The sequence below is a fragment of the Psammomys obesus genome, unplaced genomic scaffold (genome assembly GCF_907164565.1).
Source record: "Psammomys obesus unplaced genomic scaffold, mPsaObe1.curated_primary_1811, whole genome shotgun sequence".
Taxonomy (NCBI): domain Eukaryota; kingdom Metazoa; phylum Chordata; class Mammalia; order Rodentia; family Muridae; genus Psammomys; species Psammomys obesus.
This window is the reverse complement of record NW_026596149.1, coordinates 1,378,499-1,405,664: the sequence shown is the minus strand read 5'-3', so window position 1 is coordinate 1,405,664 and position 27,166 is coordinate 1,378,499. Positions and strand designations below refer to the sequence as shown.

The following is a 27,166-nucleotide window of genomic DNA, read 5'->3' as shown; positions in this document are numbered from 1 at the left end:
TGTGTGTATGAGTGTGTTGTGTGTGTATGCATGAGTGTGTATATCCTGTGTGTATAAGTGTATATGGTATGGTGTGTGTATGAATGAGTGCGTGTGTCCATTTGTGTATTAGTGTGTCTGGAGTGTTGTGTGTGTATGCATGAGTCTGTGTGTCCATTTGTGTAGGAGTGTGTGTTGTTTGTGTTGTATATATAAGTGTGTGTGTGTGTGTGTGTATGTGTATATATAAGAGCATAGCATTAACTGACTCAGAACAATTCTGTTTTAAGAGCAATTATCAGAATGGTCCTATAATACCTCAATCTGACCTTTGAAAATTGCTGTGTAGATCGCTGCTTTTTGTTTGTTTGTTTCCCCATCGTGCATATGACTGCAGTGACCCTCCTTGTGTCCTTAAACATATCAGCACATCTAAAAGACAAATTTCTGGGCGTCAAATCAGATTATCAGTGCTGAATGGTATCACCCAAAAATATTTAGGAAATACTGGTTAGTGTTGTGGATGGGCATGGCACAGGGCATGTGACGTCACTTCCACATGATCCAGGTACAAGCAGTGCCACGTTATGACAAGGGTTGGAAACCCTAGATGCAGTCATGATCCAGGACCAAGTAAGGCTATCTGAGCAGTGCACAGTATTGGCATCATGCATGTGATTCCATGGCTGCTAGAAAGAGTGGGTCACATTTGTATTGAACCAGTATGTGTCATGTTAGTGATACTTCCAGTAAATCAGAAACAGGCCAGCAGAATCGTAAGTGTGGAAGTTTTAGTTTTTGGTTCCTTTACTATTCATACTTTTCTCACAAGCATGCAGTGCTCTGACTTTCAAAAACAGTTTACAAGGTGAGTAGTTGTCCTGGCCTCCAGCCTGTGTTCTCGATGGAGGCCAGCAGTCTAACAGGTGGACAAAACTGTGACCTCATCTCCACCAAGGCAGCCTCTGTTGCTTGTGGAAGGAAGCGGGCTTTTCTCTCTCCTTCATGGGTGTGCAGTCTGTATCCCTCCTTCCCAAACAAGCACTAATTTGGATCCTGAGTAACAGGGTGTTGGGTCTTTTTAGGTTGAGATATTTTTGGGCTGTCTGAACTTCTTCACCGAAAGCAGCTAGCATCTTCTAGCCCATCATACAAAACGTTCACTTCATTACCGAATCCTGGACCTTAGCAAGATGGATAAACACTATGTAGGTGTTTTATTGTTTTGGTTTAATTTTGAGATGGGGTTCTCATTGTGTAGACAGGCTGGGCTTTTAAATTCATGTCAGTCTCCCAAGTGCCGAGATTAGAGGAGCGCTCCCCTGACTCCCAGTTAGGTTTTTATGGGATGTTTCTAAAAGTTCAATGGAAATTCAGCCTCTTAAATAAAGCTTCATTTTAAAACTCAGAATATTACAATTTTCCTAATCTGTTAGAGCTTTTCTGTTCAGAGCAGGAAAAGTCAGTGATAGAAAACACTTCCTCAGAGAGTGTCCTCTGCGGAGAAAGTTACAAGTAGCAGTGTGAACACCCTGAAGAAAGCTTTGGGCATGACTGAAGCTCCAATTCTTTTATTGTTGTTGTTGTTTGAGACGAGGCTTCTTCATGTAGCCTTGGCTGTCCCAGACACTCTATAGAGCAGGCTGCCCCGGAACTCAGATCCACCTGCCTCAGCCTCCCAAGTGCTGGGATTAAAGGCATTCACCGACACTTCTAGGCTCCAATGCTTTTTAAAAGTGTCTCCAGAGCCTGTGCAGCCCTCAAGTACAGTGGGATTGCTTGTGTGTCTGCTGGCATAAATCGGTGTTGCCCGCACAGTAACTGCTCATGAGATCCCCTGCTCCCCGGAGATGCCGCAGCCGTGCAGCCATGGCACTCTCATCTCCATACAGTATTTCATGGCTGGGCACACACTTGCCATTAGTCAGTTAACCCAGAAAAAGCATGAGAAACAACTCAAGTTAGAACAACTCAGTTTGGAGTTAAAAGGAGAAGCTCATGGCTGTGATGTGCAAATCAAGGGAAAGCCATAATTGAAGCAATTTCATTACAGAAAATATAATTACTGTTGCCCTGGGGGAGGTAGTTGACTTCTAAGACAAATACAGCTTATAAATCATTAGAAAAATGGGCCAAGCTTCCTATATTGTTGAAAAAATACAATATTTTCTTCCTCCCAATACCATAGGTTTGTTTTATAGAGGTGGGCACACATGTGACATGATGGGCTTGTGGAACTCAAAGGACAGCTCTTGGAAAGTTCTTTCATGCAGGTTTCAGAGATTGCACTTTGGTCTTTAATCTTGGCCACAAGTGCCTTTGCCTGCTGAACTGTATTGCCAGCCCACCACAGGATTTTTTATGGTACACAGACACACAGAAGTCAAATTTCTTTGTACATTCTAATCCAATACAGTTAAACTTTTGCTGGTATATATCCAGGGATCACTGAAAACAAGTATGAGTGTTAATACTGGAATCCCCATACATGCTACTACATGTCAGAAACACCGTACATTATAATTATCATTTTTGAATAAACATCTCTATGTATGAACTGATACACATAGGGCCATCAAGAAGACACAACAGATAAAGACTCTTCCCAAACCTGCGACTCCCTGGGCTCTACACTGTATCACTTTGCTATAAATACAGCACATAGAAACAAATTAGTAAAACATTTTAAAAAGAGAGATGTGTAAAAAACGGTACCAAGACTGAGGACAAGGGAGAATCCTGATGCTAAAGGCAAAGGAATGGGGATTTGAACTCAGCGATTCTAACTTCAGTCTGTGCAGTCATTCTGGTATTTCCCTAATGCGTGTGCTATGGAATGCAGTTTGTTGAAGAGGTTAGATTTCAGATGCTTTAATTAGGGCTTCCCAGGCCTAGACTTTTCCTTTGTATCTCCTCCCATTTCAACAACCAAGGAGTGGAGAACTGAAAGGACGAAGCTTTCTCAGCCCTGAAGTCAGGCCTGGAGATTTCGCATGAGGAATGTCAGATGCAGCTGTGAAGCAACTTTCTTCCCAGCACTATAGCTCAGAGACCTGCTCTCTCCAGACAGAGCCTCTAAGTCCCTGGAAAGTGAGCTCTAGGTGGCTGGTAGAGCAGGGGTCACTGAGCACTGCTCCTTGCACTGAACCCTGCTCCCTTGCTCAGTGTCCCCAAGCCCACACACATAGGCACACATTTCTTGTTTTCATGTGAGATTTCAGAAGTGCTCACTGGAATGGAAGGGACAAGTTTGGCAACTTTCATAGTCAGAAATAAGACTGGAGAGAAGCTGGCTGACCTTAGTACCGGGCTCTAGGAAGGCCTGTGTGATGATCTCTGTAAGTTTCCATAGAATGTAAAACTAGGGGTGGGACAGAGCATGGAGTCTGCAGTGCATGAGGGCCTAAGTTCCACCTCCATCTCTGTAAAACAGAAAAGAAACAAGAATCAAAATTGAAATCACTAAAACTTTATAGAATCAGGTGGTGTTCACCTAAAAAATGAAATTTCTTATACCCCACTCTGTGACACACCATGACATATACAGTTTCCATGGGGAAATGTTTTTTTCTTATTTGTCTGTTTGTTTATTGATTGTTTGTTTTGTGGGGAAGATTGCAAGGGCAGAGGGCACATGTGAAAAACCAGGGAGATAAGAGGGATTGGGGTTCACGATGTGAAATCACAAAGAATTAATAAAAAGTTTTAAAAAATAACAACAAAGACAAAACAACAACAACAAACCCAAACAAACAAAAATATATAAGCTGTCAAGAAACCTGGGGCTTAACTTTTCTGTCAAAAAGTATGGTAGAGTCAAGTTAAGACGAGGCACAAGTTTTGGGCTGCACACACCTGCCTGACCCCTGCTGTGTTCACTGACCCTAACCTGACATTTGTATGGCATTTTTCCTGGAGGAAAAATGTGCTGGGCTGGGGTGGAAGGAATCTCACCTTTGTTGCTAGACAGCCTAAGTGCTGTCCCACAACCTGGGATTTGTGTGGTCTTGAGCAGGGCACACAGCATAAGCTTCTCTGTTTCCTGCTCAGCAAAAGTGCCTGCATTCAAGGTGTGAGGAGTACTCAGCCCAGTACCCAGAATCTGGTGGGTGCTCAGTACCTGGCAGTGGCTCTACTGGGAACATGCCGTGACATTTTATGAGGCACAACTGCTTTTTGCCCAATGTCTCAAATTATTCTGAGGGTGGAAGATCCCCTTGAGTAAGTACAAGAGTCACTCTAGCTTCATGGAGAAGGAATCTGAAGCTTTGGAAGTTCACTAGGGCAAGATGGCTCAGTTTCCTGAAGAGTAAAAAGGTCCAACATAGTGGCTTTTTACTGAGTACCGCAACCACCACCAACAAAAGGGTCTTGGAATATGCCTTGTATGTTTAAGCATTTATGTTATTTTCTTTTTGTTGTTTCATAAACAGGCTCTTTCTATGTAAACTTGGCTCTCCTGGAACTCACCGTGTTGACCAGGATGGTCTCCAACTCATAGAGATACACCTGCTTCTGCCTCCCAAACACTGATTTTGTTTTTTGTTTGTTTGTTTGTTTGTTTGTGTTATTCTCAAGACAAGGTTTCTCTGTGTAACTCTGGCTGGCCTGGAAGTTACACTGTAGACCAGGCTGTCCTGGAACTCACAGAGTTCCTGCCTCTGCCTCCTGAGTGCTGGGACTGAAAGTGTGTGGCACTGAGCACTGAAATTAATGGTGTGTGTCAGCACACAATCTTTATTCTAACCACAAAGGCTTTACTCTCACACTTAATAAATCACAGGTTTGCCATGCATGGGGTACTGACCGTCACTGACACTTTGAGCACTCACTGTGGGCTGGAAGCATGTCACCTGAGGAAGAGGGTCCATTGTCTAGAGAATCTCAGGTTACTATAAATTCCACAAAGAAAATAAAGCGGGCTATATGGGAAGAAGCCAGCCAGCCTTGAAGGGAACGAAGCTTGGACTTTTCTGGTGAAGAACACCCAGGACAGAGGTCCCGGGGCACAGCGGTCTTCTCTGTTGAACAACTGAGGTGACCTGGTGGAGGTGACTGTGGTTTCTGAGCAGGAGGTAGGACATTAGAGCGTTTTCTTGCTGTAGCGCAGAGGATTTCAAGCCAGGGAGTGGTGTAGTCTTTTTAGCTTTTGTTGCAATGTTACCCTTTAGAGAGCTAGCCACCTAAGCAGCGGACACCGTGACTGAGCTCACGTCCGTCTCCATCAGTGTAGCTGTCCCTAGAGGAACACTGTGGAAGTAGAAAAGGTGCTGGAGAGTGCGAAAGCCACACTGCACAAAGTTCTGGGGCTCTTCCTGCGCTTTGTACCTCTGGTCCCATGCCTGGTGTTCAGAAGCACAATTCTGCTTCTGCCACTAACCCCCAGGGGCAAATGTTATTTCTGTTCTGTTTTTCCTACTTTAAATCACATTGAGAAAGTGCATTGCAGTTACTGAGGTGTTTCCTTTTGATCACAAAACAGGGTACTCACGGTGCCAGGTATATAGCATGGAAAGTGTACAGGGGTGCGGTGAGGTCTGAAGCAAGATTCATGGGCTCTAGGTTCCTGGTTCAGGGCCATTCCAGTGACATGATAGCACCTCGGACCTGTCATCGGCTCTCAGTGGAAAAAGAAAAGTCATTAATATATAGTTCAGAGAATTTGCTGAAGCATTTCCTGCAACCTGGCTCAGACCAAGACACTAAATGTATCCTGGGAAGGTTGGCAAACAAAACGGGAGTGTAGACTGATTTTGTTTTTTGTTTTGTATTGCTGTGGCATCAAACCCAGGGCCTCACATGCTAAGCGTGTGCACTCCTTCCAGCCCTGGGCTGTCAGCATTTAAGTCCTGCTGACACCTTCAACATGGGGTCTTGGTCAGTTTGGATTTGTTTGTGGAAATTACTGGCCAGCTCATGAGGTAGCACTCAACTCCCGCACTTTACGGGAAGTGGGCTCTGGGCTGATGTGGCCTGAATCTGTCTTGCCTGTAGGAGCCAAAGGTGGACCAGGACAGTAGCCAGGTGAGGTGGGGGAGATAGGCAGTGCCAGCGGAAGCCTAGGGCTGGGGCAGGGGTGGCCTTGAGTGGTTTTCAAACATTTGGACATCAGAGTTTAACTCTGAAACTTCAGATTAATGAGGCATTGACCCACACACAAGCATTGAAACAGTTGCCAGTTTACGCATTGTCAGTTGATTTACACAGGGCTCTGCCTCCAGTCCCACTGTTTGTGTCCATGACTGTCCCACCATATACCAGGGAGCTAGAAATGGCCCCTCCAACCTCCATTTTCTTTAATGACTGGTATGTGGGCGGAGCTTATTTAGCTGAATGAAATGTACTTTCAAGAGACACATTCTTGCTGGGAATTTTGGTGTTCATATCCACATTTAATAAAACTCCACCCCCAGTGCATTTGCATAGCAGTGAAAAAACCGGTATTTTCTATATGAATGAATCACACTCTCAATCCTGAGCCTGCCTGTCTGTCTGTGGGTTGTGGCAGGCCAGCTAGCTGGAAGAATGGACTAGGCTGCAGTTCAACTGCTCTTGGAGGGGGCAGAACCTGCCGCTCATGGGCCGGTCCCTTTTCTGCTCAGAGGTCTGGCTGATGGCCACAGCTGGACCTGGACATGAAACCTTCAGCCTGCTCTCCACGGGAAAGGCCAAGGAGGGAAAGAAGCCTCGGTTATTTCTGCTGTTGGAGGCCCCATGGTGCAGCAGGCAGGAGACAGGTACAGAAGTCCTGTGATTCTTCCCAGGTGTCTTTAAACTGCTGTGTCATGTTTCTGATTCCTGGCCGGAGGTCCGGAGGTCATGTGGTCATTTTTAAATTAAATTATAGTTCTCAGACCCAAGATGATTGTTCTCAGCTGTTAAATCTTGTTTAATGATATCTCAATTGCTTTCCTTATGGTGGAACTTTTTTCTTTAAATCTTAATTCTCTGCAAAAAGTAGGAAGCCTTTGTCTTGATTAAATGAAATGTTTTTAAGTTAAGTGCACCCATCGCGGCTCACCTTGCTGTTCTCTGACTTCCTGTCTGTGGGCCCTGGTTTAGAAATGCCAAGTACAGGTTAGAAACTGAGTACTGTGCCCTCAAGTAAAAACCCCAGTGTTTGGCCTAACACAAGAGAGCAATTTCGAGTCTCTTTGCCTCAAAATAAGTAAAAAAATGAAACAGAAAAACAAGAACAAAAACCCACCTTCAAACCAGTTTTCTCGAGACTCAGGAGAGCACATCTCTTCTTCCACTTGCTTTGGTTCTCTGGCAGTATGCCAGTTAGCTCTGTTGGTTTTTGCAGTGGTGGGCATGGAACTGCAGCCCTGTGTGAGCTAGGCAAAGAGCTCTACCGCTGTGCTGACCCCAGCCCAAGAGTTCCTAAAACAGACGCAAGGCAGCTGCTCCTGAGCTGGGTTGCCTCACCTCCGCAAAGGTAAGGTGAAGCCGCAGCACGCCCTGTCTTGTCCCTGCCTGACTTAGAACCCTGGATTGATCTGTGCAGGGGCTGTGCAGTCTTGCGCGAGAGTGGGCGGGGGAAGCAGTGTGGCTCCACAGGAGCGCGAAGCTGATCTGCTGTGTTCTGTGAGGATAGACTTTTGGCTCAGTGGAGAAGTTGGGAGGGATTTTGTAGAAGCTCCCATAGAGAAAAAGTAAAACTTCAGAACAAGAAAGCCCTAAAATGGCATTCATTTGGTGTATTTCTGATCCGTTATTTCAGGGACCTGTCTTCTTACTGCCAGAATCATGTTCTGGGATGAAACCTCATGAAATAGGGGTGGGTAACCAGGTTTGAGAGGGGAACAAAGTAAAGGGGGGGAAAATAAATTTTCTGAAGGAACAGAACTAACTGTAGTTCTCACAAGCCTGAGTTTGCAATTTTAGTAGAAACCATGGGCTGGGAAATATGAGGACTGGCTTTGTGGTGTGTGTGTGTGTGTACACATACATTTGGGAGTAAATATGTGTGTGCATTGGAACATTCAGATGTTCAGTTTGGGCTACAGTGCAGCTGTCAGTGCTAAAGGTCGGCCAATGTACTTTTTTTAGACTTTTTGTTGTTCCCAAAATGGTCCCAAACAGAAGGAAGTGGGACAAGGTAGAGAATGCTGGGTCTCTGAAGGAGTAACTGAACAACAGGTGACCAGGTCATAGGTAGGAGGTAAAAGGCCCAGGGACTTGAAAGGGCTGTAAAGGTATTTTTGACTGAGGGGTATGTATAAATGAGTGGCTGGGACTAAGTTGGACTGAGTGACATAAGTGCCTCAGACATGGTCCTGGGGCCTCGCTTGAAATGCACGCTGACGTCTGACTGCCATGCAGCCATGTTGTTGACTGGCTTTCTCTGCTCCCGGGCTAATTCTTGACGGACTGGAGTAGTTCCTGGGGCGGCAGGTCACTGTGAGCTGGGTCTGTCCCCTCTCCTACATGTGTACACTTGCACTTCCTCTTTCCACTATGTGTTGAAGCAGCACAAGGCTCTCTGTGGCCTGTGTTCTGATTCTTTTCCATCTCCCAGAGCATAAACTCAAACAAACCTCACTCCTGCTCCATGTACAACCGAGTTATTCTTCTAAGTCTTGATCTGATTATCAACTCAGGTCACAGGAACCTCAGAGAATCACAGGCCTCACAGGGAGACCAAAGGTTAACTAGGTCAGCCCCACAGATAGAGGAGGTTCCAAAGGCCAGATAGCTCAGGTGTCTTCTCTGGGACCCAGAGGCAGCTAGGGATGTAAATTGGGAGTCTGGCTTCTACCAGTTGGTGACTTCCTTGAGGTAAGGCAGATGTGGACAGGGGTTTGGATGCCCACCCTGATGTGTTTCTTGTATGCTAGTGTTCTATAAATCAGAATTCTAGTTTCTGACTCAGGTCCCTACCTCCTCAGTCATTTTTATCACTTTGTGGTAACCACGGAGGCTGAGCAGGGTCCTTTGCACTGCTTTTGTTTTTAAACATTTTCATTGCATGTATCTCTGTGTGTGTGTGTATGTTTGGGCAAGTGCCTAAGGAGGGCATGGGGTCCCCTGGAACTTGGGTTTCAAGCAGCTGTGAACTACCTACCAGGAGTGTTAAGATCCAGACTCAGGACCTCTGCAAAAGAGGAACAAACTCTTAAGCACTGAGCCATCTCTCCAGCCCCTGTATGCTAGTGTTTTAAGATCTCTGATGATGAGTGCTGATGGGTTTGAGTATTACATACAGACAGACTCTAAACTGGGAAAGCGAAGGTACAGCAAGTAAATGTTTATTTGCATGTTTACAGGGCTGGGGTAAAATCGCCAGCTCTGGGCATGCTGAGCAAGCAGTTTCCTCCAAGCCACATCCCTTTTGAGGCAAGGTTTCACTATACAGCTCTGGCTGTCTGCAGTCCCCCTGCCTCCCACGTGCTGCGCTGATGGGGGTGCCCCACTCTATCCAGTAAAGGAGACAGCATCACACTTGATCACTTAGTGTGGCCTCCAAAGCAAAGGGCAGAGGTGAGCACAAAAAGGGTCCACACGTGTGCATGTTCTCCAAGGGATACAGAGTCCGAAAAATCTTGACTGGCTTTCAAAATCTGGGGCTGACAGTGAAATGAGATAAAAGAAGTGTTCGAAGAGGCAAATTAATAAAAGTTTCAGGCTGAGACTCTGGGTCCAGGAGTAGTGTGTGGTGCCTGTGTTACAGTGAGGTGCAATTCCTGGCATTCCTTGGCTTAGGTGTCACTCTGTCGGTGGACCTCTAGATGCTATCAGTGCTGTGTCACCTGATGCCTTTTCCCAGCAGGATGTTCTGCCTCCCAGCCCTGAGCTCCGAGATAGCCCTGAAGATGAAGAACTATCTGATTGGAGCAGAGACAGACTGAGGCAGAGGATTGATTTGCTTAAAGTGACCAGGAAATTAAAAGGGGGAGGGGGAGAAAGTGGGTCTGTGTGAGAAGGGGGGTTGCCCCAGGTAGGAAAAAAGATGTTTACAGGTCTCATTCTCAGGTCTTAGAGCTTTTCCACATCGCTTGAAATTGCCAGACAGGAACATTTTCAGAATACCTGTAGCTAACTAAGCTGTCCTCAGCGTCCTTTCTAGAGAGTTCTAGAACAGCGGTTCTCCACCTGGGGGTCACAACCCCTTTGGGGGTCAAAACCTTTTCACAGGGTTCCATATTAGATTTCCTGCATATCTGATATTTACAGTAACAAAATTACAGTTATGAAGCGGCAACAGAAATAATTTTATGGTTGGGTGTCCCCACAGCATGAAGAACGAAGCATAAGGGGTCAAGGCATTGAGAAGATTGAGAACCAGTGCTTTAGAGCCTGGAACTGAACCCTCTGTTTGCACCATGTCTGCTTCAGGGGAACCTCCTCCCTGGCCTGCTCTCAGATGGAGACAAGGGAGTGAAGGAGATCCAAAGAAGCCTCCACCGCCTTACTTCCTTTCTGGGCCCACTGGGTCCAGCCTCCAGTGCACAGGCACGAATACACACACACACACACACACACACACACACACACACACACACACACCACCAGACCCTGTCATCCAGTATGCTTTGGCTTAGTTGCTCCAAAGAGGTCCGGCATCTTCACTAGAGATTTTCCCATGGCTTAAAATTCCAGCCCTGCTGCTTTCCCTGCTGTGAGGCCTCCCTCGTGTTTGTTTTTCTCACATTGTAAAGAAAACATAAGGCATTCATCTTCAGTTGTGAGGGTGTAAGGAGGAAAGAAAGATGATTTTAAATGGAAGTATCTCTCTGTAAAATCCTTAGTTAGTGTGTGTGCGTGTGTGTGTGAACACGTGCGCACACATGCGCGCACGCGCGCACACACACATGCGCACTGCCATCTGGAAATATCAAGTTCAGAGTTGTGTCTCTTCGAAGGATTAGGAAGGGACACAAATGAGCAGCTTCAGGCAGACATTTTATGCTTGTTCTCTAGAAAGCCTCTCAGAGTGATTGGGAAGTCCGTGACCTGAGACAGAGACCCTGAAAACTGTTAACTAGTTAAAACCACATGTGCTGCAATCAACATTTGTATTATGAAATAATACCCGCCCCAAAGATATTCTAGAAGGCAGTCTTGAACTATTAGTCTCCGAACAATTCTATCTTGTCTGTAAATCCTTTTTATACACTTGACAAAAAGGACTAATTGTGGAATGTGCCCCCCCAACCCCATGCCAGGGGAGTGTTGGCTTATTGACTTTGCGTTCCTGTTCTGTTTGTGAATTGAAGATGTCTGTTCTTTACCTCATTGATAGGATGCTCAAGAGGGGAGTGGAGGTTAATAATGGTCTCAGTATTGGAGGCAGAGGGTCAAAGGCTTCTTTGTAGAAGAGAGCTAGTTTCAGAGTTTCAGCAGGTGTTTAATGCCAGGGCCACAGAGTATGCACCAGTGTTAGCATGGTGCATGCATGTGTCCTAACACAAGTCAACCATGGCTTGGTGCTGTGATGGTGTGCCTTCTGAGATGGGCATGTGGAATTTGGCACCAGCCTTCCAGATTGAACTGACCTACTGTGCTGAGTTTTGCATTGTTCTTATGGGGAAGTTGTAAGGTTATAGGACAAACTTAATTAAATAAAGACAATTAGGCGTATGACAGATCTTATATATAAAAGAGGTTTATTAGGTGGATATGGAGAGAGAGAGAGAAGGGAAAGTAAGGAGAGCAAGACATGATGGGGGAAAGAGAGGGGAAAAGAGAGAAAAAGGAAAAGAGAGAGAAGGGGAAAGAGAGAGGGGGCATCCCATAGAGAAAAGACCAAGGGAGCAAGAGAGAGAGAGCACATGTTGAGTTGTCCTTTTAAGGGGCAAGGTAACCACGACCTCCAGGTGTGGCCACCTGGCCGGTGACACATGATGACATCATAAGTTGCTAGGCAACCCAGAAGCAGGTTTTGTTCCAAAAATCCTAACAGAAGTGGGCCCTGAGTTCTAATTCTGGATTTATTTAGGATTGGTTGAGCACTCCTTTCCCTGGCTTTAATGCTTTGGCAGCAGGAGCCTCTCTACACAGAGCTCTGCAAAACTGATGCTGCATGGCAAAGATGCTTGCCAGAGCTCACCATGGCAAACACTCTAAACTTAATACGTGAGCTCTTCGCAGCAACTCAGCCAAGGCATGGTGACAGAATGCTTTGGCCTGTCAGGACCCAGTTCTTGGCAAACACAGACGGAAGACCCTCCTCTGTACTTGTACATGGAGGAAAAGAAATCTTGACTTGTAGCTACCATTATGCTATACTACCCAATTATATAGATGGATATGTATGTATGTGTGTGTATGTATGTATGTATATGTTGACGCATCATCACAGAGGATTCAGGGAGGAAAGCAATGCAAATGAGAAAGGAATGAACAGAACAGAGGAACTAGGTGTTATTAATCAAGAAGAAGAAGAAGAAGAAGAAGAAGAAGAAGAAGAAGAAGAAGAAGAAGAAGAAGAAGAACAAGAAGAAGAAGAAGAACAAGAACAACAAGAACAAGAAGGACAACCGATATTCTCTGCGTCTCTGCGAGAGGTTTATTAGAAGGGTACAGAGGAAGTCGGTAGCGGGACATGGTAGGGGAAGAGAGGGGAAAAGGGAAGGGGAAAGGGGGCGCCCCAAGAGAGAGAGAAAGAGAAGAGTGTAAGAGAGAATGAGAGGGGAAGTAAGAGAGAGAAAGAAAGAGTGTAAGAGAGGGACCACGTGTTGGGGTAGACCCTTTAAGGGGGCACAATAACCACGCCTTCCAGGTGTGGCCACCTGGCTGGCTGGTGACACATGATGACATCATCATAGGTTGCTGGGTAACCCAGAAGCAGGTGTGTTCCAAAATACTAACACTGGGATCCAGATTTCCTGTTTCAGAAGTATATACAGTTGTGCTGAGCATTCAGATATTGATCCCCTGGTCTGTTGGGACTCACATGAGGAGAAAATGCTTCAATAGAGAGTCTCAGCAATCAGTCATGGGGTTGGGCATGTGTTGTTAGTCAGGTGGGTAGGCCATGGTCTGCTTAGTAATCTTTTCAGAAGTCCCAGTTTATGGGCTAGGTGAAATGTGTCACAGATGAGGGACACAGTCCAATCCCCTGAGAAAGTGTCGCTAGTAGAAGGCTCCCGTGTCTGTTTGTGGTACAATTTGGTGGTACCTCTGAGGTGGCCAGTGAGGTGGCCAGTCATGGTCTTGTTGCTCTCCCATCTTTCCCAGACTTCTGCTTCCTAGAATCTGTAGATACACACAGCAGGTCAACACCTCTTCATTAGTTTCTCCATTGTGCTTCTACAGCTCCTTTTATTGGGCAGCTCCTTTTTTGGGGGCCGGGGGACTTCTCAAGGAAGTGTCTGTGGGTGAGGCTCAGATTTCAAAGCGTACAGCATGCCAGACCATTGTAGGGCAGTGCTTGCGGCAGTGTGGGAAATGCTTGCCACACCAGCCTGTTGGTTTTTTGTCTGCCTGGGTCTTAATGCCACCCCAGGAAAGCTTGGCATTGGGAGTGTCCCTCAAGAAAGACTGGGTTCTCAGTGTCTAAAGCAACTGTCCCTCTTAACTGTCCTACTGGAACCTCTTACTGTTTGGTTAGGACACTAGCCAACCATGCATTGTTTGGTTGTTGGATTTGAAGGGCTTTTTCCTGTTACCTGAATCAGGTGGGCCCCTCTCAGGCGATGAAGTAAGTTAACTTTCAATGTTATGGATAGCGCCTAACATTTTTATTATAGAAAACAATACATGTGAATGAATGCACACATATATGTTCATAATGGTTTAGGAAGAGAATATAATTGCTTTGTTAAGGCAATTATAGGGTTGGTGCTAGATATTAAAAAAATATTCACTCTATCCATGTGTGGTTCTAGGCTCCCACACAGACCAAAATCCATAGATGCTGAAGTCACTGATTTGCCCAGAGCCGACATCTACCCTCGTATGCTTTGAATCATCTCCAGATTGCTCATAATACATTAAGAAAGGGGAGTTCTGTGTAAATAGGATTTCTTTGCTGTTTTATTTGAGGGAATCATGAGACAAATAGTTTTTACATGTTCAGTGAAGACGCATTTTTTTTTCTGAATATTTCTGGCATGCCATTGGATAAACTCAGATGAGTGCAGAAGCCACAGATTCAGAACCTGTGGCTGGAGAGGACCTGTTCTGTACTTTCTCAGTTATGAGCCCCAAATTCATACAACAGGTACAGAGTCATTTTACTCTCTCTGTTCTGAGGTGGCTGAGAGCAGAGTATATACAATAGTGGTCAAGACTGTTCCAAATCTTGCCTTTTCATATTTTTGTAAAGTATCTGAAATGTGTAGAAGGACAGGAACAAGATATTTTAAGGGACCTAGTGAATGTGTACTGATTGCTGTGAGTACAGAGGGGGTGAGCAAGAGGAAGCAACTGGAGACCCCTCGGATGGGCCCAGTTGAGTGTGGTATGAGCAGATAAAGGGAAAGCTGTCTGTGATAGATAGCCTGTTGAACCAGTAAGACCAGCTTCAGAGCCAACAAACGTAGGCGAAGAAAGAAACAAAGCCAAGCATTTGCACAAAGGGACGCGCACAGACATTCCAGGAAGCTACTGAGCTGAGAGGGATGGCAAGCTTCCTTCTGAGGCTCTTTGCAGGGGATAGCTACCGTAGAGCTTTCATTGTAAAACAAAATAAGGATTTGTAGAGAATAGGAAAGAAACTAGCCAAAACACTTTTGTTTCTTTCTTTTTTTTTTTTTTTTTTTTTTGAGGCGAGGTCTCACTGTGAAGCACCGCCTCTAAAACTCACTTCTGCTTGTTGGGAATAAAAGTATGCAACCCCCAAACCCAGCCTTAAATGTTTATTAAAAATATTTTTATTTATGTGTATGTGTGTTTGCCTGTGTGAATTTACGTGTACTGCCTTCACAGAGGAGCCGAGAAAGCCAGAAGAGGATGTAGTTTCCTGAAACTGAAGATAGTTGTGAGCCATTGTGTAGGTGCTAGGAACCAAATCTGTATCCTACAAAAGCAATAAACTCCCTTAACTACTGAGCCATTTCTTCAGACTCTTGAAACAGCTTTTATTATAACCAATATTTGTTTGTTTTATTTTGTTTTGTTTTTTCAGGACAGGGTTTCTCTGTGTATGCACCCTGGCTGTCCTGAACTCACTCTGTAGACCTTGTTTGTCTTAATTTTTAGAAATTTGCCTGCCTCTGCCTCCTGAGTGCTAGGATTAAAGGTGTATACCACCAACTGGAGCCATCTTTTTACATCTATTTGACTGTCTATCTATCTGTCTATCTGTCTGTCTGTCTACCATATGTATGTGTGTGGGGTGGATGGGTGAGTCAGAGGACTCTTCTGAGAGTCACTTCATTCCTTTCACCAGGGATTCAACTCATGTCATCAGCCTTGTCAGCCCCTTTACCTACTAAGCCATCTCACTGGCCCAATCAACACTCTTCTTATATTAATTATGCAGGAACTTCCTACTATGTTGCCTTAATAGTTATTCAAGGACATCGTCATGACTCATCAGATACCTGGATTCATCCACTGGACCATACGTGATAGTTAAATTGATTTTTACACTTGGTTTCAAGTACACTAATGTTTCATTCAGGTGAAATGAAAATCACCTGCATGGTGCCACTGTGTATGTCTGGTCCTTTAAAGAGTGTCAGATCTTTGTAACTGGCAAGCCTGTGACCATCATCTTCATAATGAACAGTTCGTTCACACTGTGTCATTCCAGGATGACTCTCGGGCATGTCCTGCTCTCCATGGAGCTATCCTGCCTCTTCCTTGGCTCTCTCTTTCTGCTCTTGCCTTTTTTCAAAACAAAGTCTTAGAGAAGACTCTTATTTCCTAAGGCAACTTTAAGTTAGAGAAGAAACTGGGCAACCAGCCCAATCTCTCTAGTGGTTTTGTTTGTTTCTGAGAAAGAGTCTCCCTAAACACCCTAGATTACCCTCACACTTTCCAACCTTCTACTTCCAGCACTACTTCCAAGTGCTGGGGTTGAGGCATGCACCACCTCACCCAGTAAAGACTGATTGTATTTAAATTTTCTCACAATGTATTTCGATTATATTCATCCCCCCCAAAACTGATGTTTTTTAAAATTATTTTTTCCAAATACTTTATCTTTTGACAATTTTGCTATCATTTTGCTACTTTTGGCCACTATTCTCCAGTGACTCCCTCTCTGCAGTTTGATGACAGGCTCAAAAGATACCTGCCAGGATGACATCATGATCATCTTACTAACTGTAATCAGAGGTAAAAGAGTTGGAGTGGAAATTTCTCAGGTTTGATAATACAGGGCTGAATTATTCATAACATTTGGGCCTTTGCTTTTCTCTGGGAAAATTAAATGAAATTTTATTAAAAATCCACTAAGAGCCAGACATTCACACAGCTGCTGGGAGGATAATTAACAAAGGCTTTTATGTTTTCAACAAGCTCCAGTTTATCCACAGACACTGGCATACATACAGAACCAAGAAGGTGAATGTTCTGCTGGCTGGATGTGGAAAGCCATATCTGGACCAATGCAAGGTTTTCCCAAGGTTCAAAGCCTTTTTAGAGAAAAGGGGACATTTGAGTAAATCTTAAAAGAATGTTAGCATGCTAAGAACACTAAGCTGGCTTTCCTGAAGAGGCTATTTTTGTAGTTGATGGCCAATGCGAGTCCTGACACTTCTGGAAGAGAAAAGTGCCAGCTGAAGTGTGCATATCATCTTCTTATCCAGGCACGCTTTTGGTTGAGAAGAGATTTGCCATTTTGTGTGTGTGTTGCTGCCTGGCTCCCTGCTGCCATTCAGTATATGGGTCTGGATTTTTTTACAAATAACATTTCCTATTACCTTAGCTTTAATTAAAGAGAGACAAGCTTTCTAGTTACCCTGTAATTGATGGTGGTAACCTACCCTTTAACTCTGAGTTCCTGCCCTGAAGCCCTGCCTGTAGCAGTTAATCACCTTACGCTCAGGCTAATGGCTGCTTCAGGAGTTGCTTCTACCTTATTGCAGTGATAGGGACTTTTGCATGTTAGGTAGGTTCCCTGGCAGTAAGCTGCGCCCCGATCCTGAGGAATTACTGTTAAGAAAAAATAAAATTGTAGGTGAACAGGAAAGGACTGTTGGTAAAACATCACCCCTGGGTTCATTTGGGTAGAAAAGTCATACTTCCTATGTTGGGTTTTTCAAAAAAAGGGCACAACAGTAATTACCTGTGCGCTGTATGCTGCATTTGAAATGGGCACAGAGCTGGGCCTTATTTTCTTCCAGCCAATTAACTTGTTGACTTCCTGCCAAGGTTTGTCCATTTTAAAAAGGATTGCCTTAAACATTCAAGAAAGCATATAGCAAGGAAATGTGTAGGCAGAGACATGCAGGCTAATGTTGGGACTCAGGCGCCCATGCTCAAGGCTTATCACTCAGAAAGCAGGAGTGTTGACTTCTCCCTGAGTCCTTGGTCTCTCATATGTGCAGCCCTCATGCTGGAATAGGTTTTATTTTTCTCAAGAAAGCTTGGAAGTTGAGTATGATGGCTCAGATCTGTAAGTCCAGCCCCAGGGAGGCCAAGGCATTACAAGTTCACGGCTTAGGCAGCAAAAAGATCACCCTCAGATGCACATTGAGGCTCTGTCTTTAAGAAAGAAAGGAAGAAGGAAGGGAGAGAGGGAAATAGGAAGAGAGGGAGGAAAAGGAGAGCCATGATCTGGCCACACAATGCTGATAATTGGTATCAGGTATCATGCCTTTTCCATACCTAAAGATGGGGGCTTTGTGCTATGAAAAATATTTTAAGCTCCCATGTCTATGTTTGGAATAGTGAAGGGTCTTCATGGCTCATCTGTCTTGCCTCATCCAATCAGCTGTAGGAGATCAGTGTTCCCCTGAGTATAGAAATTCAACCTGCACAATTAGATTGAGCAGTGGCTGTGGAAACGGAACTCAGGACAGGGTTCTTAACTCTGCGCATTTCCTCTGTGTGTAGGGTGAAGGTGTTAGAGGTGTAAAATTTTGAATACATTCCTTGATTTCTAGTAGAGAATAATTGATTTTTCATCTCCATCTTAGTGAAACATATTGTGAACAATTACTCAGGACTAAAATTCAAGACTGCTGATGTAAAGAAATAGTTTTGGTCATTGAACACAGGGCAGTCACATGAAATTCTGACGTAGGATCCTGATGCTCATCCAGTTGTTTGGTCCCAAGGGCAATGTTCTTGTGGGCGCTTAGATCAAGTACTTACATATCATCCTTCCATCGGCATGAGGGCAATTTAGGAGTATACATCCCACTAAAATAAATCAGTAAATTGCACAAATAATGACATCTTATTTTCATCTTTTGGCTAATTGGCAAACATGGAAAATATGCCACTTTACTGTGAAGTGTAGCGTATATTTCTTTTGATGGTACTCAAGAATAACCCTGGCGTGACCCCTCACACTCCAGCTAAGACAATATTTCTTTGTACTGCTCACCACACCCTATGCCTTTCTGTTTGTTCTGCTGACGGGAAATGGGTGAGATTGCCAGATTTCTAGGCGAATTACAGGGTTTTCAGATCATTGTAGAGAAAATTACTGAGATTCAATGTCATTGGGAAAAAATATATTCTTAATTTGCCTGTAATTTTTTTTCTTTAATGGGTACTTTGGCTCTATTTTCAAAGCACATTTAAAGCTTTCTTTCCCAATTTGGCATCAGAATTGTTTCTTTAAATGCCCTTAATTTTAGGATTATTTTCTCATTTGATTGATATAAAGTATATTATTCCAGAAGGCAAAACATCAACACATATTTGAATACGGGACTTAATAATATTGAGTTTTGTAATGATTTACCTAGGAGGTTAGTAGTTGTAGATACTATGAAAACCACTCCAAATAGCCAGCACACAGGAATTTTGAGATTTTGGATCATGAGTGCTAATTTCAGTTCTCAGAATAACTATTTACTACTTCTCACTAAGAGAATGAAAACTAGGAATGATGAAATTGTCCTTATGGGGACTTTCCACACCTTCTCCTGTGCACAGTTTGTTCTAGCTCAGTGTATTGCTTTGGGCTTCAACATGCACCAATGAAGATTATTTCATTCTAGTCTGACTCAGCCTTCTACAAGCTAAAATGGCCCCTGTTGAGAGGTTCATGCACTTGCATTTTAAGCTGTTCAAGGGAACGGAGAAAGACCAAGGCCCTTGGGAGTGAGGTGGCGAGACTAACACTCCCCTGTGCTCCCTACTGTGAGAGTAAAGGGAGCCTCCTTCTCTTCACTTCTCTCTACATGATCAACACCTTTTCCACAGATGGTGATCTGGTTAAACAATGAAATCTGAGAATGACCAATACTAGGAAAATCACTCAGTAATGCCAGAACCCAGAGTAGGAGCCAGGGGGCCTCTGAACTAGGCTGGCCTGCTTCTGACTCACCGTGTGACCTGAGTTTCTTAGTTGTTGTTTGGACTAGGTCATCATACCTACTGCAGAAACGTCCACATTGGATGTTTAACTGAGTAATGTCTGAATTTTCTTTCAACTCTAAAATGTCTCTTCCAAGCAATCAATTGTAAAACTAATGTGCTCTGGGCTGGAGAGATGGCTCAGCAGCTGAGGGCACTGGCTGCTCTTCCAGATGGACCTGGGTTTGATTTCCAGCACCTGCATGGCTCACAACTATTTTTAACTTCAGTGCCAGGGGATCTGATGCCTTCTAGTCTCATGTCAGGCACGAGACACAGAGAGGCATGCAGGCAGAACAACCAGGTGTACACACACACACACACACACACACACACACACACACACACACAATTGTATTCTAGAATTCACACTACTGTATTCTAGGGAGCTGTGTCTGCACCAAGCAAGCTATCTTGCCACTGATGGGAATAAAATACTGAGGTCACATTCAACCCAAAATGTATACAGCAATTCTAGATGCATTCTCACCAAACTAAGTTAGATGTTAAGAAGTAGGAAATTTGAAGTCTGGTGATAGAGCAAGTTCTAAGTCAGGGTTACACAGAGAAACAAACAAAGCAGCAGAATTGTTTAAATGATTGCCTTTCAGTTTCTATTTCTTTCAAGGCGATGGTAAGTAACACTTGTAGAATGTCTGCAGAGGTCTACTGTCACACACACTAGTGATCCCCGTGAAATAAAACATATTGCAGAGGGCTTTTTACCCTTCTTTGCCTAGAGGTAAAATTCTTTCTTTTTTGTTTCTTGTAAGTGCATGTTAGAATAAGTCGTCTTTGAAAAGTCTTAATGAAAAGAGCAAACCTGAGGACAGCGTCCATCTTGTTCCTCTGGTCTCCACAGCCTGAGAATGAAGACTCAAGACTATTGACACAATGCCAAAGGACTCCCACTGCATAAAAATCAATACACCTTTGCTCCACAGACACTCATCCTACTGGCTCTTTATGGAGAGCTGGCTTCAAGAATAAAAAGACTTTAAGGAACTAATTAATGCTCTAGGAGTTTTAACAACAAATCTACACCAGAGATGTTGGTGTTTTATACATGAAATGCCTCTTCAGTTTGCCCGGCTCAGAAAGGGGAAGAATTCTGTTTAGAGACTGATCAGGTTCCCTGTGGCTACTTAAGAGACCAGATTCCTTATCAACACCTGCAAAGCCTGAGTCCAGAGGATCTTTAAATATCTTTTAGGAAGTAAAATAGATCTTTACTGTTTTGCCTTCATTAGATTTTTCAGTCTTCCTTCAAGGGGCACTCAGTCAGATGACATGGCTGACTCTGTCTTATTTTCTTTTTTAACCCAGTTTTTTAGTTCCACAAAAGAGGATTTTGCTGCTCTCTGTGTGCAGTTTATTGTTGAAGGAACTGGGACATCTGGCGTGGTGAATTTTCCAGTGTAGTATCTGTATTGGTTACTTTTGTACACATATGATCAAACTATATGGTGGAATAACCTGAAGGAGGAAAAGATTTGTTCTTGCTCCCAATTTCAGAAGGATCAGGCCAGGGTGGCTTGGTCTCATGCATTTGTGCAGAACAGTGTGGTGATAGGAGAAGGTGGAGAAACAAGCTTCTCACTTCTTAGCTGACAGGAAGTCAAGAGAAGTGGCAATACTGGGAGATAGCAGGGTTAAAATACAGTCTCAAGGACATGCTCCTTCGACGGGGCCCGCATACTCTATCACCACTCTCAACTTGTCCCACCTCCTGTTAAAGGTATGATCTGTAAGTCAGAGCCCTCGTGGTCTCCGAGACGCCTTCCCAGACACATCAGTGTGTCCGCTATTACTAGGTATCTATTAATCCAATCAGGTTGACAACAGAATGTGGTGATTCACATTCCATATATTACCAGACTAATTACTAACTGTATACATACATGGGATGAGCTGAAAACTGCTTGGTCCAGTGATGCTGGATAACTTTGGAGAATAATTAATCCTTTTCTTTTTGGAAGTAAGCACTATCCTTTTTTTTTTTTTTTGTCTTAACAACTTGAATCCATCTTTCTAAATTCTAAATTCTATTAGCTTTCTAGTGTATCTTCTATTATATTTCTCTCTACCTTTTCCAAAGAATAGGATTTGGAGAACATTTGACAATGTGTCTCAGGCAGGAAAACTGTCTTGCTCCTAAGTTGAAGATTAACATTTCAGTGCTTAGTGAAGATCACATCTGCAGAGCGAGCATCCCAGAATCTCAGTGTGCATGTGGGGAAGTCTGTGCTTGAGGATAGAATGCCCCAGGGAATATGTTCCCCAGTGAAGCCGTCATTTTGTGGAAATCTATTTTGCAAGTGACAAAAATTTGTGATTTATTTTTTAAAAGGTGAAATGTCTATTATTTCTAAGCTAAACATAATGATTTTGTGATGGCGATTTTTGGTTGTCAACTTGGATACATATGGAATTAAGTAAAACCCAACTCACTGGGTATGTTCGTGATAGATAACTGGATTCTTGGAGGTGAGAATACCTGCCTTGGGTCGCACCTAGTGGCTCCTATATAAAGGGGAAGGCAAAGAGAAGCAGCTACTCTGCCTGCTTACTTCACTCTCTCAGTAAAGCCCATTCCTTCACTGGTGTAAGAGCTACCTCATCTGGATTCCAGTGTACTGAAGACCAGCTGAGACATCCAGCCTCTTGGACTGAAAAATTGTTGGATTCTTGAACTTTTCATTGGTGGACAGCCATTGTTGGACCAGCTGAACCACACTCTGTAAGCCATTCTAATAAACCCCTCTTTTAAAGATTCATCCTATCAGTTCTGTTTCTCTAGAGGACACTGATTAATATACTCTATAATGTCTCAAAAAGAAAAAAAAAATCACAATTTACAAAGGACCGCAGAAGGTCTAGTGCGAGCCCCGTGGTCTCAAATTAAGTTCTTTAAGATCTTAAAAAATCAAATAGTAAAAAGAGATGAGCTGATTATGTTAACTATCCTCTGCTGTTTAACTATTAATCCTATTTCACAGATTCATACAGACTTATGCTAACGTGAAAGTATAGTCAGTTCTTATTAGCAGCAGTCACATTTTATTTTGCATCATAGTGCATCAATTCCTTTTCTTACTGCTGTGATCAAATAGAGGGTAAAAGCGAGTTAAAAAAGGAAAGGTTTTACTTTGGCTCACAGTTGGAGGGTACAGTGGCTTTTGTGGTGGCTCGGGAGCATGAGCGGTCCTTAGCCAGGAATAGAGGGAGAGGGAACGTGGTGCTGTTTGCTTTCTCTTTTTTAATTTAATCTAAGGCTCCTGCTCGTGGGCTGGTACTGTTCAGTTCGGGTGGGTCTTCCCACCGCATTGAGTCTAGTCTACAACACCACCACAGACATGTGGAGAGTCTGAATTCCAGGGGGTTCTAGAGCCTGTCAGTATTAGTCATCAGACTGAGTTAGGGAGTATTGACTTTTACAGAGTACTAACTTTCTCTATTAGATTTCTGCTTACAGTATTCTTACCAGCTAATTAACACAAAGCACAGCTTTTGTCTGTACATATGTGTTTCCATTTAAAAACTCTGTACTAAATACCATCCACTCAGGTGTACAGCATCCAACTGTAAGTCATGCTTGAATGAAGCTTATCTAGTACTCATGTTTTCTCTATAAGGCACATCACAGCCTCCTGTACTTAAGAACACTAGACAGCCCTTCCACGCTCTTCTCAAGGGCCAGTTCAACCACAAAATCATCAAAAAGAAAAGACAAAAGACACAAAAACCACACAAGGCACTAAACAGACCACAAAGAGAATGCTTACTCAGACTGAAATGGGAAGGCAGAGTGTTGCTGAGTCGAATTCTACCTGGGTACGTGATTGTGAGATAACCCAGCTTGTTTGCTGTTCTGTTCAGTTCTGTGGATGTAGATGTGGAGGCCGCATATGAAATTCGGTTAGTAGAAAAACTTAGAGAATCTGAAAATATGATAGTTGACTGTTTTCTGTATATTCTTTTTTTCTTCCTTATGAAGCTTTGCAGATGAGATCGATGCTCCTAGCTGTGTTAACTTTCAACCTCTGTGTAGTTTTATTAAAGACAGAAAATTTCAAAGTACTAATGCCATCTCCTTTATGGGCAGGCTATGGTAGGGCCCTTACAGTTGCTTCTCCACTTTTAGTTTGTTTTGCTACTGCTTGTTTTGAGACAAGGTCTCACTATGTAAATTTGGTTGTTCTGGAACTCACTATATAGACCTGGCTGGCCTCAAACTCAGTTATCCCTCTGTCTCTGCCTCTTGAGTACTAAAATTAGAAATGTTTACTATCACACCCAGCTACATTATTAGGTTGGTTTGTTTGTTTGTTTTTAATATTGTTTTTAAAACAGAACCTCCTTATTCCAGTCCTCACGGATGTGACAAAGTTGAGAGGAGTTATGGCTGAGGGACCAGTTGCTGCCCCAGACTTGGCCACTTCTCTTTTTACCCAGGTCCACTTAGAATTTGTAAGAAGAGTTTAATTTTTAAATTCCAATGCTTGACCCTGTTGGTTTTGCTATTATTTAGGAATTAGGTGGAACTGGGATACAAGGTTATTAGAAACAATATTACCATCTCATTTCATTCTACATGTTGTTAGAAACAATATTACCATCTCATGTCATTCTACATGCTGTTAGTACAGTCAGATGGGAAGCAGCAAGTAGAGTTTGTGTTTGTTGATCAACTGTTGCACTCATACCTGATGTAACACAGGAGCAAGGAGGGTCTTAGGTGATGGTGAATCTTTCTGTCCTTTATAGAAGAAAGGACTTTTCAGAAATGCAAAATTAAAAAAAAAACAAAAACATTCCCTCTTGTTCAAAAACATTTGCTATTTTCCCAAAACTCTCTTGAAGGGACTCCTGAAGAAATCTTGGCTAGAGGTTTTTAAAAACTATTTTATTTTAGTAAGTGGTGTGTGTGTGTGTGTGTGTGTGTGTGTGTGTGTGTGTGCACGCGCGCGCGCGCGCCAGAGACAGAGAGAAGGAGAGACTAAGTGCAGAGATGAGAAGACAGCTGTAGGAGTTGGACGTGTCCTTCCACACTGTTTGCAGCAGTCTCTGTTACTTGTGTTGTTGTGCTCTGTGCTGGCCTGTGGCTTCCTCTCAGGAGAGGAGAGCAGAGGTCACAGCTGCTTGACACAATCAGGCTTTTTTAACCTGGGTTCTGGGAATCAAATTCAGGTCAGCAGGCTTGTGTAGTAAGTGCTATTACTTACTGAGCCCCATAATTTTAACTTATTTAATTTTTATTTTTTACTTATGTTTATAGATGTTTTGCCTATATGCATGTCTGTGTACCAAGTGCATGTCTGGTCCCCATGAAGTCCCAAAGAGGATATCACATCTCGTGCAGCTCCGCTAACTTACAGACAGTTGTGAACTGTGGGAATGGTGGGTTGGATCTGATTCCTGGACCAGCAGCCAGTGCTGCTGAGCCATCTCTATAGCCTAGCTCCACTGCCCCAAACTTTTAAACCAATATTAAACTGTTCTACCTTAAGGTAAGATCTCACTGTGTTGATTAGGCTGACCTCGAATTCACTGTGTGCCCTAACATGTGGCCTGTGCTCCTCCAGCTTGGATTACAAGTGTATGCTTCCACGGGAGCTCAGGTACGTAAAAAACCTGACAGGAAGATGGCGGCTTTTCAACAACTCAGGTCGTAGTTTGGATATGTCATCCAGATTGCTTCCTCTTGTGTTTCTGAGGTGGACCCTACCTTGGTTCTAGGAGTCAGTGGATTGGTGACATGCACCCACTAATTGGGACACCTGCAGTTCAGGAGATGCTGTCCTGGGGAACTTGTCAAAAAGAAGACAGGTTAGCTGCCAGCTAGATCTTTCCGTGTCTTCTCTCTGACTTGCCTGAACAAGCACCAGGCAAATGCCATATCCTCAGGACACCAGCAGAGCTTCTGGTGCTCTCTAGGGAGCCTTCCTCTTGCCACAGAAAGCACACCCACAGCCTCTCCCTGGGATGCTCAGTGTGTAGACTCTGTAAATGCGTGCCTTTTGTTCTGTAAACCTGATGAGTGAGTGTGGTCTTTGCCCTCTCTGAAAAGGTGTCTTAAGTAAGATGCTTCAGGCTGTAGCAGTGCTACTTCTTAACTTCTGAGTGAAAACAGAGGCAGGGTTTCATAAGAAGAGCATTCTCAGGACAGCAGATGTAGTTTCCAGAAAGTCTTCATTTTATTAAAGGAAGGCAGGTGGATAGGATTACCCTCAGAGATCCAACACAGGGCACTCTTCTGGGTGTGTGTTAGTTACAGGGGCTGGGAGGGACTGTAGTGTAATAAGCAGGAATCTTGAAGTCTGCAAATATCTGTCTTTAATTCACTAAGAGCTTAGTGATTTAAGAGAAAGCTATTTAATCCTACTGACCTTTGTCTGTGAAGTCCAAAAATAACACACAGCTTGCAGTGTTGTATGGATGAGAGAGGGCTTGTTCAGAGCATCTGGCAGGTTGAGCCCCGCAGTAGACATAGAAAGGTAGGGCTCCCTTGCCTTCATGGTCATCCCTCCATCCATCGAGCATGCGGACACTCGGCTCTGGAGATTGTTAGGCAGTGGGGGTGGGAGGATAAGAAGTTTACAGTCCAGTAGGGACTGCAAATAAACAGGTTGTTCAGAGACTGTAGAAGTTCTGTGGTAAGGAAGAAGCTGCTGACACGTGAGCAGACAAAAGTGGCTCCTAAGCCACACTGTGGAGCCAAGGAGCTTTCCACATAAAAGAAATACCTTCATGGAGTCACGACAGGCAAGTTCAATGGGCAAGGAGTGTAAGCACCCAAGCACACAGTGAAGCACACACCAAAGCTTGAAGGAGAAGAGGTCATGGATCTCTAATAGAAGTGACCAAAGCCCAAGGGACATGTACTATTCAGTTACCTCCAGGCTGTGAACAATTTTCTGAACAAACAAAGGAAGTAGGACTTATTTTGCCTCATTGCTTCAACAGTAGTCTGTACTTGTGTGGTCCTGAGTGGTTAGGCAGAGTCTCATGGTGGCAGGAACCTGTTGCAGAGGAGGTGCCTCACTTCATTGTGGACAGGCAGAGAAGAATGCTTGTGTTATGCTTTAAAAAAAAAAATGAGCTGGGCATGGTGGCGCACTCCTTTAATCCCAGCACTCAGAGAGGCAGAGGCAGGCTGATCTTTGTGAGTTTAAGGCCAGCCTGGTCTCCAAAGTGAGTCCAGGATAGGCAAGGCTGCACAGCGAAAAGCTGTCTTAGGAAGGAAGGGAGGGAGGGAGGGAGGGAGGGAGGAAGGAAGGAAGGAAGGAAGGAAGGAAGGAAGGAAGGAAGGAAGGAAGGGATGAAGGGAGGAAGGGGAAAATGAACAACACGGTTAGGTTTGGTTTAGGAAAGGCACTGGCCACAGAGTAGAGATGGCCTGCAAGTGGGGAAGTGGCAGCTCATTGCAATAATCTTCAAGATGGACCATGAAGGTTCAGTTTAGGAAGAATTCCTGTGAAATAGAGTAGAGAGAAGCAGGTAGGCCTCCTGTATACTAAAAATTACAGTTTATGGAATCAATGGCATTTGGTGAATAGGAGGGGAAAAGAAGTTCTAGATGGCTCTTTACTTTCTCGTGGTCTTTAAGGTGGCAAGATAAGAAAGAGGTTCAAGAAGGTGAAGTTTTGGCTACTATGTTTGAGATTCTGTATGATATCATTCACCATCATTAGAATGTTAAACAATATATGTTGAGGCTCAGAAGAGATGTGAGCAGGAAGATTAATTTTGATTCTTG

At 43.8% G+C, this 27,166-nt stretch overlaps 1 protein-coding gene across 13 annotated transcripts in view; it reads left to right on the top strand.

Moving 5' to 3' along the window:
- The window catches only part of Kiaa1217 (KIAA1217 ortholog), a 456,742-nt gene that overhangs the window by 208,605 nt on the left and 220,971 nt on the right, over nucleotides 1–27,166 (top strand). Inside the window, exon 1 of one of the 13 annotated variants that reach the window (XM_055593729.1) lies at nucleotides 6,696–6,716. The exons of the other annotated variants lie outside the window; for them this stretch is intronic. The gene's annotated coding sequence lies outside the window, so the exon portion shown is untranslated. Of the gene's footprint in view, nucleotides 1–6,695; nucleotides 6,717–27,166 lie in introns of those variants that run through there. 13 annotated transcript variants of the gene reach the window in all.